At 37.4% G+C, this 12,626-nt stretch overlaps 1 protein-coding gene across 2 annotated transcripts in view; it reads right to left on the reverse strand.

Moving 5' to 3' along the window:
* DDX10 (DEAD-box helicase 10) overlaps window positions 1-12,626 on the reverse strand; it is a 288,051-nt gene that overhangs the window by 67,429 nt on the left and 207,996 nt on the right. The gene's annotated exons all lie outside the window — the stretch shown is intronic.

Here is a 12,626-nt window from a genome sequence, read left to right on the forward strand (position 1 = left end):
AGTATGTAAAAACAGTCACAGGGAACAAGATTTCATCCACTTATGCTTTTCACAATGGGAGCTAGATAGTCTTGAGATTTATGGGAAAAAAGCAATCTTAGAAATATATTAAAATTTTGAATGTTCCAGAATATTTTGATGTTTATGATGACAACATGACAAGTGTTGGCCTTTTGCTCTTTTAGCTCATGGCTACCTCTTCAAAAAACTAGGAAAGTTTTTGGAGGTCAACTGGACTAACCATTATTGAACCAAAAATCCCCTTTATAACAAAGGGGACTTTAATTTGGACACAAGTAGTGGTAGTGGTAGTATAACTTTTAACCGGAATCTCTCTAAAAGATTGTGACGAAATCCGCCATATTTTAATATCCATACAATAGCTGACGTGACTTTCCACAATAATATAAATAAATAAATAAATAAGATGCATTTTCTCTCTTCTGAAGAAGTGTGGTATGAAAGGGAAATAATTTGTGGAGAAACTCTTACATGTCAAGCAATAACAGGTACTTCATAAATGTAATCTTACTTATTTCTTTCAATAATTTTAGGATTTAGGTATCGATAGCCCCATTTGGCAGATGAAAAAACTTAGAGAGTTTAAGAAACTTGTTCAAGATCACATACCTAATAAATAATGAGATGGGTTTTAATCCAGGTCTGTATGACTCAAAAGTCAATGCCATTTTCCTTTCCTAAGTATTTTCTCAGCCAAGTTAAATATCTACAGTTCCTCTGCAACCATTCTTAATACCTCATGGCTCCAAAGTCCTCTAACCATTTTGTCCACTGATGTGGCATACAGGGAAAAGAGGTTTGGAGGATAGAGATTTACCTGTTATATAACTTGTGCATTTTAGACAAATCACTTAACCTCTCTGATGCTCAGGCTCCTCATCTGATGAAAGAAAATAAAAACTATCAGGTAAAACACGGTGCCAATAGGAAGGTACCCTCAAAAGAAACTAAAAATGAATTAAAATAAGATAGTGTTCTAAGAGTCAAATGACAAAAATCAACATAAAATAAATCAGAACAGAGCTATACAAACATGCCTATTTAGTATCATTGAAAATTATTAGATTGACCATGTGAAAGTTCTGTTTTTGTCAATGAAAGATTATCAGATATCAGTAATTTTCAAAGATTCAACCGATATTTAACCTCTCCAGCGCTCAATTTTCCTCATGTGCAGAACTGGGAGAACAACATTACTTACACATCATTGATTTGTTGAGAACATTACATTATATGATCTAGTGCAGATAAAGACTTGAGTCACTGAGTGGGGCTCCCTGAATCTAATAGGCTATATGAAAATAAACAGGAAAACTCATAGACCACCATTTGTCATCTCCAACCTCACCAACCACCTCCAGTTCCTACGAATACAACAGTAATTCCTATCCACCACCTTATTGGGAAGGCTAGTAGTGAGAAGCTAACCAACAGAGGTATGCCATGTGAAAGCATTCCAGGAACTGGAAAACCAATGCGGACCTTAGCCACTGTTGTTACAGGTAACATCTGGCAGAATGCTAACTCTGGACATTCCTTGTGGAAATACTCTCTAATTGCTCTTCTGGCCACCTGGTCATTTATCCTGGAAATAAAGACTCTTTCAGCCAACTGGTCATGCATACTAGAATGTTACAGGCACTATTCTGCATCTGTGCACTTAATACATCAGCAGTTTCAAAAGGCATTCTGATGTGAACTTAAAATCTGGAACAACAAATCTCTTGCTGAGAGACTCTTCTGAGTTTAGAATCCCTGAAACTGTTCTATAATGACAGATAAGAGGGCCACAGGGAGTTCTAAAATTGGGATTGGAAGTACCTTCAGGGGCTTCCCTGGTGGCGCGGTGGGAAGAGAATCCACCTGCCAATGCAGGGGAAATGGGTTCGAGCCCTGGTCCGGGAAGATCCCACATGCCGTGGAGCAACTAAGCCTGTGCGCCACAACTACTAAGCCTGCACTCTAGAGCCCAAGAGCCACAACTACTGAACCCGTGTGCCACAACCACTTAAGCCCGCACATCTAGAGCCCATGCTCCACAACAAGAGAAGCCACAGCAATGAGAAGCCTGCGCACCTCAACGAAGAGCAGCCCCCACTCGCCACAACTAGAAGAAAGCCCATGCACAGCAATGAAGACCCAATGCAGCCAAAAATAAATAAAATAAAATAAATAAAACATTAAAAAAAAGAAGAAGAAGAAGTACCTGCAATTTTTTTAAAGCTCTGACCCATTCAGGCCCTCTGGTTTCCACCAGGATCTGCACTTTCAAACCATGACTCATTAAGCTCTCAGTGGAGACAAAGGCCTAAGGTACAAGAAGTCAAATTTTTTAAATACATGCATTAAAACTTTAGAAAATATCTGTGTGGCAACGGACAACTAGCATAGATTGACCAAAATCAGCCAGTCTCTTTTCCTTTTAATCAGAATTAAAATGATGTACATAGTAATGAATCTTCTAGAAACCTTATGTCCTTTCTTGATTTAGAGTTATTCCTTGAAATAAGCAAAACTATTTGCCCTAAACCTCTGGCCCAGTAACAACCTTTTATTGATTAACTTTAGTTGTGCTAATTTTACATGCATTACCTCACTTAACCCTCAAACAGTCCTATGAAATAGGTACTATTATTGACTTCATTTTAGAAATGGGGAATAAGTTCATTAAGTTGCCAAAGAATTCAAACCCGGGCATTCTGATTCCAGGCCCAGCCCTGTTTACCACTCTGCTCTACTGCCTTCAATAAAGGAACTGAACTTAAGTACTGTACAATACTTTATTAATTTAGGCCCATTGCTTTCACACTGATAGCTTTTTTTAAAAGTCCAACTGAAATTAGCTGTTTAGCTATTAAGTAAGGCTGGATTTCTTAGGATGTTAAAAAAGTTAGAGCTACTAAACAAAGGAAACCATCTTCAAGCACCTTCAAATATCTCAGAGTACCTATTCTTAAATCCACTGTCAGTCTTATAGACAGCTCTCTGCTACAGAACATGTTGTGTGCCTCCTCTGATCCCTCTCCAAGTAGAATCAACACAATTATGAGCTTTTGAGTGTCTTGATAGGCCTCAGAAGTTCTCTCATTCAAACTCCTGTGCTGGGTAGGAGTTCCTAGCTTCATTGAGAATGGTGTCTGAAAGTGAAGGATACAACACTTTGCCCTTATGAGAGAACTCATTTCATTTCTCAACAGTTCTAATTGTCATGAAGTTCTTCCACAGGCAACCTTCAACACATACAGTATTTTTTAAAATTTCTTTTTCAAAAGCCATGTCATCTTCAATTAATCAACAATTTGCTGCACTTCCTGTGGCTGTAAAACATGAGGACTTTTTCTACTGCTGTGAAAACACAGTATATCACCTAAATCAATACCCCTTCTGACTCTTAGCAATTTTGCAGATTAAATAGAATGTACCCTTCTTCAGGAAGTCAGGCAAGCACACCTACTAACTGTGGACAGCTAAAACATTTAACAGAAATAGACCCTTTGGAGTTATTTGAATGAAATACAGCTCAGGTACTGTTTGATCCAATTTAGTTCAATACCCAGAAAAATAAAAGATTAATAAAGTAACTTATTTGGGATTGGTGCTGTATAATCTGTTTTGATAAAACTATACTGACAACTAACCTTTCTTATGAGTCAGCTTTGTATCATGGACAAAATATTTAAGTGAATGTTGTGCGTCAAACAAAATGCACAGGCAGTGTAGACATCAGAGGGTATTAAGTCTGAATTGCCCTTCCTGGCCCATCAATCATTTAACCTCTTTGGAAACAGGTTTTATGAAAGGAATTTGAAATTCTTTATAAAGGAAAAAGAGAAGCATATCCAAACCACAAAAGAATTTGTCCCAAAAAGGAGGTGTTCTCTGGTAAATAAAAGTTTTCATGGTTGGAACACCCAGGACAATGGTATAAGACAAAGAAAACCATAGACTTGGAGGGAAAAAAATAGTTCTATAATGGTTCACTCCTATATAAAGGGGATATTCAGTCAGTCAGGAAGATAAAAACATATCTCTCTGAACTATCAGGTACTTCAAGTCTAGAAATCTAAAGCTGAAGTGAAAAGGAAGAAGGGAAAAGAGACTGTAAGTTTTTTTCCATAGGGATTGAAACAACACACACTAATCCCTGACAAATACCATGCTATTCAGGAACAGCGTGTCAAGTTTTCCTCAAATTTAACCTTCTGACAGTTCAAACACCCTTGTCTACCTATTTAGAAGAACAATACACCATGGCTCAATTTTCCAATCAAAAAAATGGCCACTTAGTCCAAACTTAAATACCAACACAATGCTAACACAAGATGATGAGGCAAAATCTCACGGTAACCTTCCAGTGATACATGAAACAGTTAGAGAATTGCATAAATCCTCAGGATGATTTCACTATGAATTACGCCCATGATGTTTACCCTACAAACATGTACTCACAGAATTCATTCTAGGCCTCCTTCTGAGCAGTGGCTCCTGGTCTTAAATCACAATATAGGTCATATTTAATGAGGGCAATTCCTAGTTTTCAGAGCCTTTACAGTATGGGGATAGAAGGGACGGGAGAGTGAGAGACTGAATGGGAAGCAGAATGAGAGAGAAAGAGAAATGGGTAAGAGAGTTGATAGGAGAAATTAGCATCCATATACTTTAGATAAACAACACACCGGTATTTGCACCAGAAGACACTGCTGAAGGGAAATACTGTCAAGTATTTCCACAAATTCAAACACACACATCCTACTAGACACCACTGAGTACAATTAACTTAGAAGTTCTTCTAAAAGAAACAGAATGGTAATAGTGCCAAAAATAACAGAAGTCAGTTGAGAAACTAGCACACTGAACCAAAATGGACTCATATTTTTGCCATCTAAACAAGTTTGCTTTACAAACCGAAGCTGTCTAAACCTGGGGAGAATATTATCTCAAAGTATCCCTGGTTTTGTGCAACTCAAATACTTTTTAGAGGCTACACCCCCATCCCTCTACCCCCTACGCTAACTTATGTAAGTACTAATTTTAAGGAAATTAAAACTTAAGGTATGTTTTCTTAAGTGTCTTATGCTTATACCAATTTGCTTTTTTCTGAAAGAGCTGAACACAGTGAAGAAACTTCTTATTTTATAGACACTAAAATAGAACACAATGATCTTAAAGGATATTCAATGCAAATAACCACTTAATGGAAAATCAATTATATAAAATTAAGTTGATTTTGATTACAATTAATCATCAATCTTTTATATATTTGTGATTTATCTTGTGGGTATTCAGAGGCACATTTGACAAGATGAGTTTTCAAGAACACACTGTGCAAAAGTAAGAATCAAGATAACTGCAAAATAGTTCCTCATAGCACAAATTCAGAATGTTGCAATAGATGTACTTTAGTAAACCACTACTATTACTCCAATCATTTGTTAACTCATAAAATTTCTTAGTACTTCACTGAAACTCCGTTTTATATAAACAGGGGGAGACCTATCATCAAAGCTCAACTTTTTTTCTTTAATTACTGGGACTAGTAAGGAGGAGGATGAAGCGGGGATGTAGGCAAGTGGATGGATAGTGCAAGGAAAACTGAAATTTATTTTAAATTCTAGAATAGTGGAGGGGAAAGATTTCCCCCCCTCAGTGCTAAAGTGACGAGTAGAGTATCCTGGAAAGGAAAGGGGAGAGATGAAACAAAATGTGGCATGACTTTACAACTCATATTTTCTACCAGCAGGAGATTGTTTCCAGAGTCCCAAACCCCCTTAGAGCTCAGGATGCCCTTTCACGTAGGTTAGGGTAAAGGCATCTTTGAGTTATAATGAAGGAGACCTGGGTTTGCCAAAGACAGCCTCAGGTTTGCCCAGGGCCAGCTGTCCAGGTGCAGTTATTCGTTCCACTTATTTTCACTCTCTAAAGTATCCTGTTTGTATGGTACTTTATATGGTCACCATCATCAACCCCAGTGTATGACATCTTTTCTATGGAAAAAACATGCTCCAGCTTACAACTGAACTTGGAGACGTAAAGTGTACCATCAGAGATTTAATAATTCCTATTTGGCTCAATAACACTGCTTTCTAGGTGCCCCCCCAACCTTATTTTGTTTTGTTTTACTGTTTTTCCTCTAAATGACCTTGAAATATCCCCAAAGTTACTGTGCCTTCCAATAAATCGCATGCTATAATTATGCTACATCATGTTTTATAAGTGTAACAGTGAAAATAAGTAACTTCATTAAAGAGTTACTATTTCATTCACTCATTAAATATTGAGTGCCTACTATTTGCTGGGTACACTAGTCTAGGCACTGGTGATACACTGGTCATGGAGTTTGCATTCTAGCTGGAATAAGACAAGAAACAACAGTATCTTTTTTTTTGGCCATGCCACGTGGCATGCAGGATCTTATTTCCCCAACCAGGGATCGAACCTGCGCCCCCTGCAGTGGAGGCGCAGAGTCTTAACCACTGGACGGCATGGGAAGTCCCAATGAGTATATTTTTACGTACTGTCTGGTAGAGGTAAGTACTCTGGAGAAAATTAAATCAGAGTAAGAGAGAGCAGGGTGGGAGGAGATGAAAGGAGTAAGGAAGCAAATCACATAGCTATCTGAGGTACGAAGGGCAAAGGACATAATCAGCTGATTTGAGGAAAAATAAGGAGGGCCTGATGTTAAAGGAGTTAGCGGCAAAAGAGTGGAAGATAAGATCAGAGAGGGAGCTGAGAGCTAGATCATATATGTAGGACTTTGTAGTTCTGATTATGAATAAGATAGGGAAGCCCTCTGCGGGTTGGGTTCTGAACAGGGAGTGATATAATGTGACTTACTTTTTATTTTTTAACTGAGAAGAATTTATTTATCTATCTATCTATCTATTTATTTAGCCACGCATGCGGGATCTTAGTTCCCTGACCAGGGATTGAACCCGTGCCCCCTGCATTGGGAGCACCGAGTCTTAACCAGTGGACTACCAGGGAAGTCCCTGTGACTTACTTTTAAAGGCTCATTCTGGCTACTATATTAAGAATAAACTGAGGTGGGGGAGAGAGGCAGGGAGGGTAAAAGAAGGGAGACAAGTAGACTACTTAGAATGCTATCACAATTAACAATCCATGCTAGAGATGATGGTGACTTGGATCAAAGTGATAGTAGTGAGGGTATTAAAAAGTGGTTGGGGTCTGGATTTACTAAGAAAGTTTCCATTTTTAAACTATTTTAGATTTACAGAAAACTTTCTAACACAGTACAGAGTTCCCATATAATCCTCATCCAGGTTTCCCCAATTGTTAACATCTTGTGGTATATTTGTCAGAACTAAGAAACCAACACCAGCATATTACTATTAACTAAACTCTAGACATAATTACTATTAACTAAACTTATTAGACTGTACCAATTTTCCTGGATCTATTTTTCAGGTAAAGTCAACAAGATTTACTGACGAATTGTGATGGAGTATAAAAATGAGAAGTCGAGGATGTCTCTAAGGTTTCACCTGAGCAACTGGAAGGATGGAGTTGTCATTTCCTGGGATGAGGAAGACCGTGGGAAGAACAAATTTGGGAGAAAAAAATCTGAAGTTTGAATTTGTCTATGTTCAGTTTGAGACCCCCACTAAAAATCCAAGTGAAGATTTCCAATACGCAGTTGATTATATGAACAGAGGTTTCAAGGAAGAGTAACATATTAGTTTGAGAGAGATTTTAAAAATAGAATTGCAGGAACTTGATGCTTAATTGCATATAATGCGTAGAAAAAGCTAAAAATGCTTCCCAGGTTTCTAGGCAAGAAAAAAACAGGTAAATGATGATAGAGAAGTTTTTCAATTTTAGCCTTCTCTTAATTAATATCCACATTTTACCATAATTCTCTATAATGAAGCTAAAAACTCTGAACTGTCAAAATGTCAGTAATAACCTTTCAACCATTTTACATAAAGTATTATTTTTAAAAATCAGTATATCATACTTCTCTTGGTAAAAGAAAAATTCTTTTGGCAAATTATAGATCAAAAAAGGACAAAAGTGAAATTTTGAAGTTTACCTGTATACAAATATATTTAAGCATTCATTTCTTCATTCTTTCATTTCAGACTAATATTGATAATCTGCAGTCTGTTCAGAGTGAAATTTGGAGCAAGACTTACTTTTTTTTTTTTTTTTTTTATTGTGGTACGCGGGCCTCTCACTGTTGTGGCCTCTCCTGTTGCGGAGCACAGGCTCCGGACGCACAGGCTCAGCGGCCATGGCTCACGGGCCCAGCTGCTCCACAGCATGTGGGATCTTCGCGGACTGGGGCACGAACCCGTGTCCCCTGCATCGGCAGGCGGACTCTCAACCACTGCGCCACCAGGGAAGCCCAAGACTTACTTTTTTAATGACTTTCAGAGGGGTAAGGAATCCAAATAAATAAGATGTTAATGAAAGTTTATCAATAAAAATACAGATTAATCTATAACAAAAAGGAAGAATTCAGGAATATCTGTAACAATTCACAATTAGCAAAAGACCTGCTGACATGTCTTATTCCAAATGATATGTTTCTGAAGTTTAAATATCAGTATTTCTAGATTTGAACATTAAACAGTGAAAAATGCCTTCTCAATGCAGTTCCCTCCAAAGAGAAAATGAACAATGAAAACTATCATAGGCCATGACAGAGCATAATGGCAATTTTATACCCTGCCCTTGCTGGGTAAATGGGCTGGAATTTTACAATATAACCAAAAAACTATCTTACAAAAGACAAAATCAGAGTTAAGAATGTATGCATATGACTTTCTACATAAAAATAAATTCTTCTAGCAATTATTTGGGTTTTCCTTTAGTTCTGCATCTGACCCCTCCCCTTCATTTCCATCCCTGTCATTTCCTCTTGCCCAGATATTTGAAAAGGCCTGTTAGCTATAAGCTTTTTCTCCTACTCACTGATCTAGCAGTCAGAAAAACTGAGGTTAATTCCTAACTGTGGCTTTAAACTTGAGAAAGGGCCTTACCTCTTTAAACCTCAGTTTCTTCATCTGCATAAAGGTGATAAATATCTCTTCTTATCTACTTCTCAAGGTTATTAATGGGAACAAGTTAAATAATGGATGTGAAAGTTACTTATAAACTGTAAGGAGCTCTGTTAGGGTATGATCTTCATATTCCTGACGCAAAGACATAATCATATTATCACCTTGACACAAATTCTTCAAGGACTTTATGTTGTTGCCCATGAGAGATAAGTTCCTTGGCCTGGCACTAAACAACATCTGCAATCTAACCACAATATATCCCTCTGGCTTTACCTCCTCATAAAATAATCTACTTTCAAGTCACATTACACCAGTGTTTATCAGATGGTACATCTTAACTCATTAGTGAACCAGGAAGTCACTGAGTGGACTGTGACTATAATATTTTAAAAGGAAACAGAATAGAAAATTCTGTGTATGACAAATAGAAAGTATTGTTTTGTGAAATTTATCTTTCAATGTTGTTTATACACGTTATTAGGAAGAATGTAAAACGTGTTTCTTACTCTAGGGTCTAGACAAAAAAAGTGTGGAAAACCCTATAGTGAGCTACTCACTCTTCCACAACCATAACTTCATGATCTTCAATCATCTAGTCTTGCACCCAGACTGCCCTTCTACCTAAACTTTCTGGGTCTTTTTTCCTTATCTGAAAAATGGAGGTAACACAAACAGCCATCTCACAGTGCTACTACGAGCAACAGATCAAAGTCCCTTGTTAAAAGGTATTGAGATGAGGTACCAAGAGCTTTTCTCTGCCCTTTCTTCTTTCCTGACTGTAAAGCCCAATGACAAGGTAAATAAGTAATGTCAGTAGGCTTAAACACTGGAGGCAAAAGAAAAATGAACCCAGTGAATACCAAGTTGTAATATCTATAAAATGAGGAGTTTCCTATTACCTTGGGTCCCAAGCTACTATTCACATGAAAGAGGCCTTTAAGTCAAACCATATATGAAGGGCTGCCTGAAGACAGAATATAACAATATTTCCTTGATGTCTGAGGGCAAAAATTACAACCATCAGTACTGTACCAGAGTGGTGCCTTCTGGGTCTACTAAGATTCCTGAGGACTCTGTCCCAATACTACTGTGCTTTCAATAATGAGGTCTGTTTTATTAATAATTTTGCTATACATTTTCCTTATCTCATTTGACTGATGATAGAGGACTGGCCTTAAACAAACTACCTGTTCTAATTTGCTGTTTATCCTCTGTAGCCTCATAACCCACCAAATCATATTTATCAGGACTGTGACTAAAATGCAAATCAATGTGTAATGGCTGCAGACCTTCTCTGGAGGCAGACTGCATGTGCTCAGTGCCCAGATGTTGTGACTTCTATGTTGACTGGTCAGAGACTTTTGTTCACTTCCTGGTTCTTGACTCTAGTCATCAGTTCTCAAATAAGTAAGGTACTGTATCAAGGATGAATTAGATTTCAATTTTTTAAAATTAATTATGTGCTTAAATTTATACTTCACCTCCTAAGAAGAATCAAAGTTCCAAATTTCTACTCACACTACTCAGTATATGTATATACAAAACTACTAAAACATGAGCTGACACATAAACACACATCCCTACATCTGCTCACAACTCTTCATGGCTCTCTACCACCCACTAATAAAGTGCACTCTACTTATTATAACATTCAAGGCCCTCTATTTCCAACCCCAACTTGTACTGCTCCACTTTGAGAACCTCTACCCCTCAGAAAAAATTCTGCTGCTAATAACTTGTAACTTAATTCTCCCTTGCTTCTTTTTTATGCCAACTGGGAACATTCAACCCCACTTATTGTCAATATGATAGTTCTATGGTCCATTACAATTAAAGAACTTTCAGGAAGACTTATTTGATTTATGCTTCAAGGCTTGACTCAAATGGCCCCCTTTCCTGCAATCCTCTCTTTTTTGAATTCTACAAGTAAAAAATAATCTCTCCAACTTCTGAATTGTTTGTACCTTGTATCACTTATGGGTGGTGCTGCTACTACAATTATGTCCATTATTTTATCTCTTTTACTAGATCTGCCTTCTAGAACAGAAGTTAAATGTAAGAATTTAGACTCAGATAGTCATTTACTGAATGTGAGTCCTTGGACAAATTTATTCTATTTCTCTAAGCCTCCGGTCCCTCCTATCAAATTGTGTTGAGAATACCTACATGTGAGTAGTACTAAATAAAATGCCTTAGCATAGTGTACAGTACATAAGAGTTTAATACTGGTAGCTATTAAAAATGGCTCTCTGTTACAGATCTTTGTACTTCCTAAAGCAGTAAGTACCTGATACCACCTTGGGTACCAAGTTTTGGTAACCTTAGGGTAATCTTTGACTCATCTCTACCAGCCTCCTCAGGCCCAATCAGTTATCGTTCTTTGATACCTATATTTCTTGAATACCTTGAATAAAATGTCCTTTCCTCACCAGCCTTCCTAGCCCTCCAATCCAACCACACAATGCAAACAAAACTAATCTTGGTAAGATCACAGTGACATTCTAATTACCAAATGGTGTGTGTTTTCAGTTCTCATCCTAGTTTATCTCTCTGTAGCATTTAGCACTCTTGACTAGGTCCTACTTTAAATTCTCTCTCCATACTTCCTAAACCAATATATCTTTCTGATAATATCTTCTCAATTGTCCTAACTGCTTTTCATCTGTCTGCCCCTTAAATGTTGCTGTTCCCCAGGATTTGTGACCTGGCTCTTGCTCTGTCATCCACTCTCTGGAGTCAGACCATCTATAGCTTGGAATCTTGAATCGCTGTAGACAAAGAGGTGTACAACCCTCTATGCTAAAATTTCTTCATCTGTTAAATGGGCATAATAATATTGTTACCTATAACTTCAAGGGCTGAAATTTGTACGCTAAAATAAAATTTTAAAAATCCATGGAAAATACTTACAATAGTATCTGACACATGGAAAGCACCATATAAACGTTTTTTCCCCCATTGTCTTCAACCATTATATATGTAGACAATTCACAAAACTTCTCTATCATAGCATTCATTATATTGTGCTAACTACAAATTTCTTCCATTAGATTTATAGTTCCTCAAGAGCAGGTTAACTCTATCTTGGAGTTATGAAGGGTAATACATAGTAGGCACTCAAGAAATGTGCGTAGAATAAGTGCATAAATCTTTCTAGGATCATCCTACTGCTTATGTTGGACCCCTCCGTGAATCTTCAGTGCATACCCCACATTCCTGAATCAGCCCAGATCTTTAAGCATTTGGGATCATCTATGATCTACCAAATTTCTCCAGCTCTAGCTCCTGTTACTCCTCTTGCATACCAGTAAAAACTGATAGACCCTCCAAAATCAGATGCTTCCCCAAAGCCCCCCAAATGCCAAATCTTTTAAACTGGAATGGTTATGGTCTCTTGCTGTATTTCTAACACTGGTGACCATACTACACAGAATAGACAACACACCTGCAAGTAATACTTGGGAAGGTTAGAAAGGATCTAAAAATGATAGAAAATATTTTATCAGCTCTTGAATAAAAAAGGAAATCAGAAGTAGTAGCTGAAAGGGGCCATACAGAACATCTAGTCCAAGACACTTTGAG

This window comes from Tursiops truncatus, chromosome 8 (assembly GCF_011762595.2).
Source record: "Tursiops truncatus isolate mTurTru1 chromosome 8, mTurTru1.mat.Y, whole genome shotgun sequence".
Classification (NCBI taxonomy): domain Eukaryota; kingdom Metazoa; phylum Chordata; class Mammalia; order Artiodactyla; family Delphinidae; genus Tursiops; species Tursiops truncatus.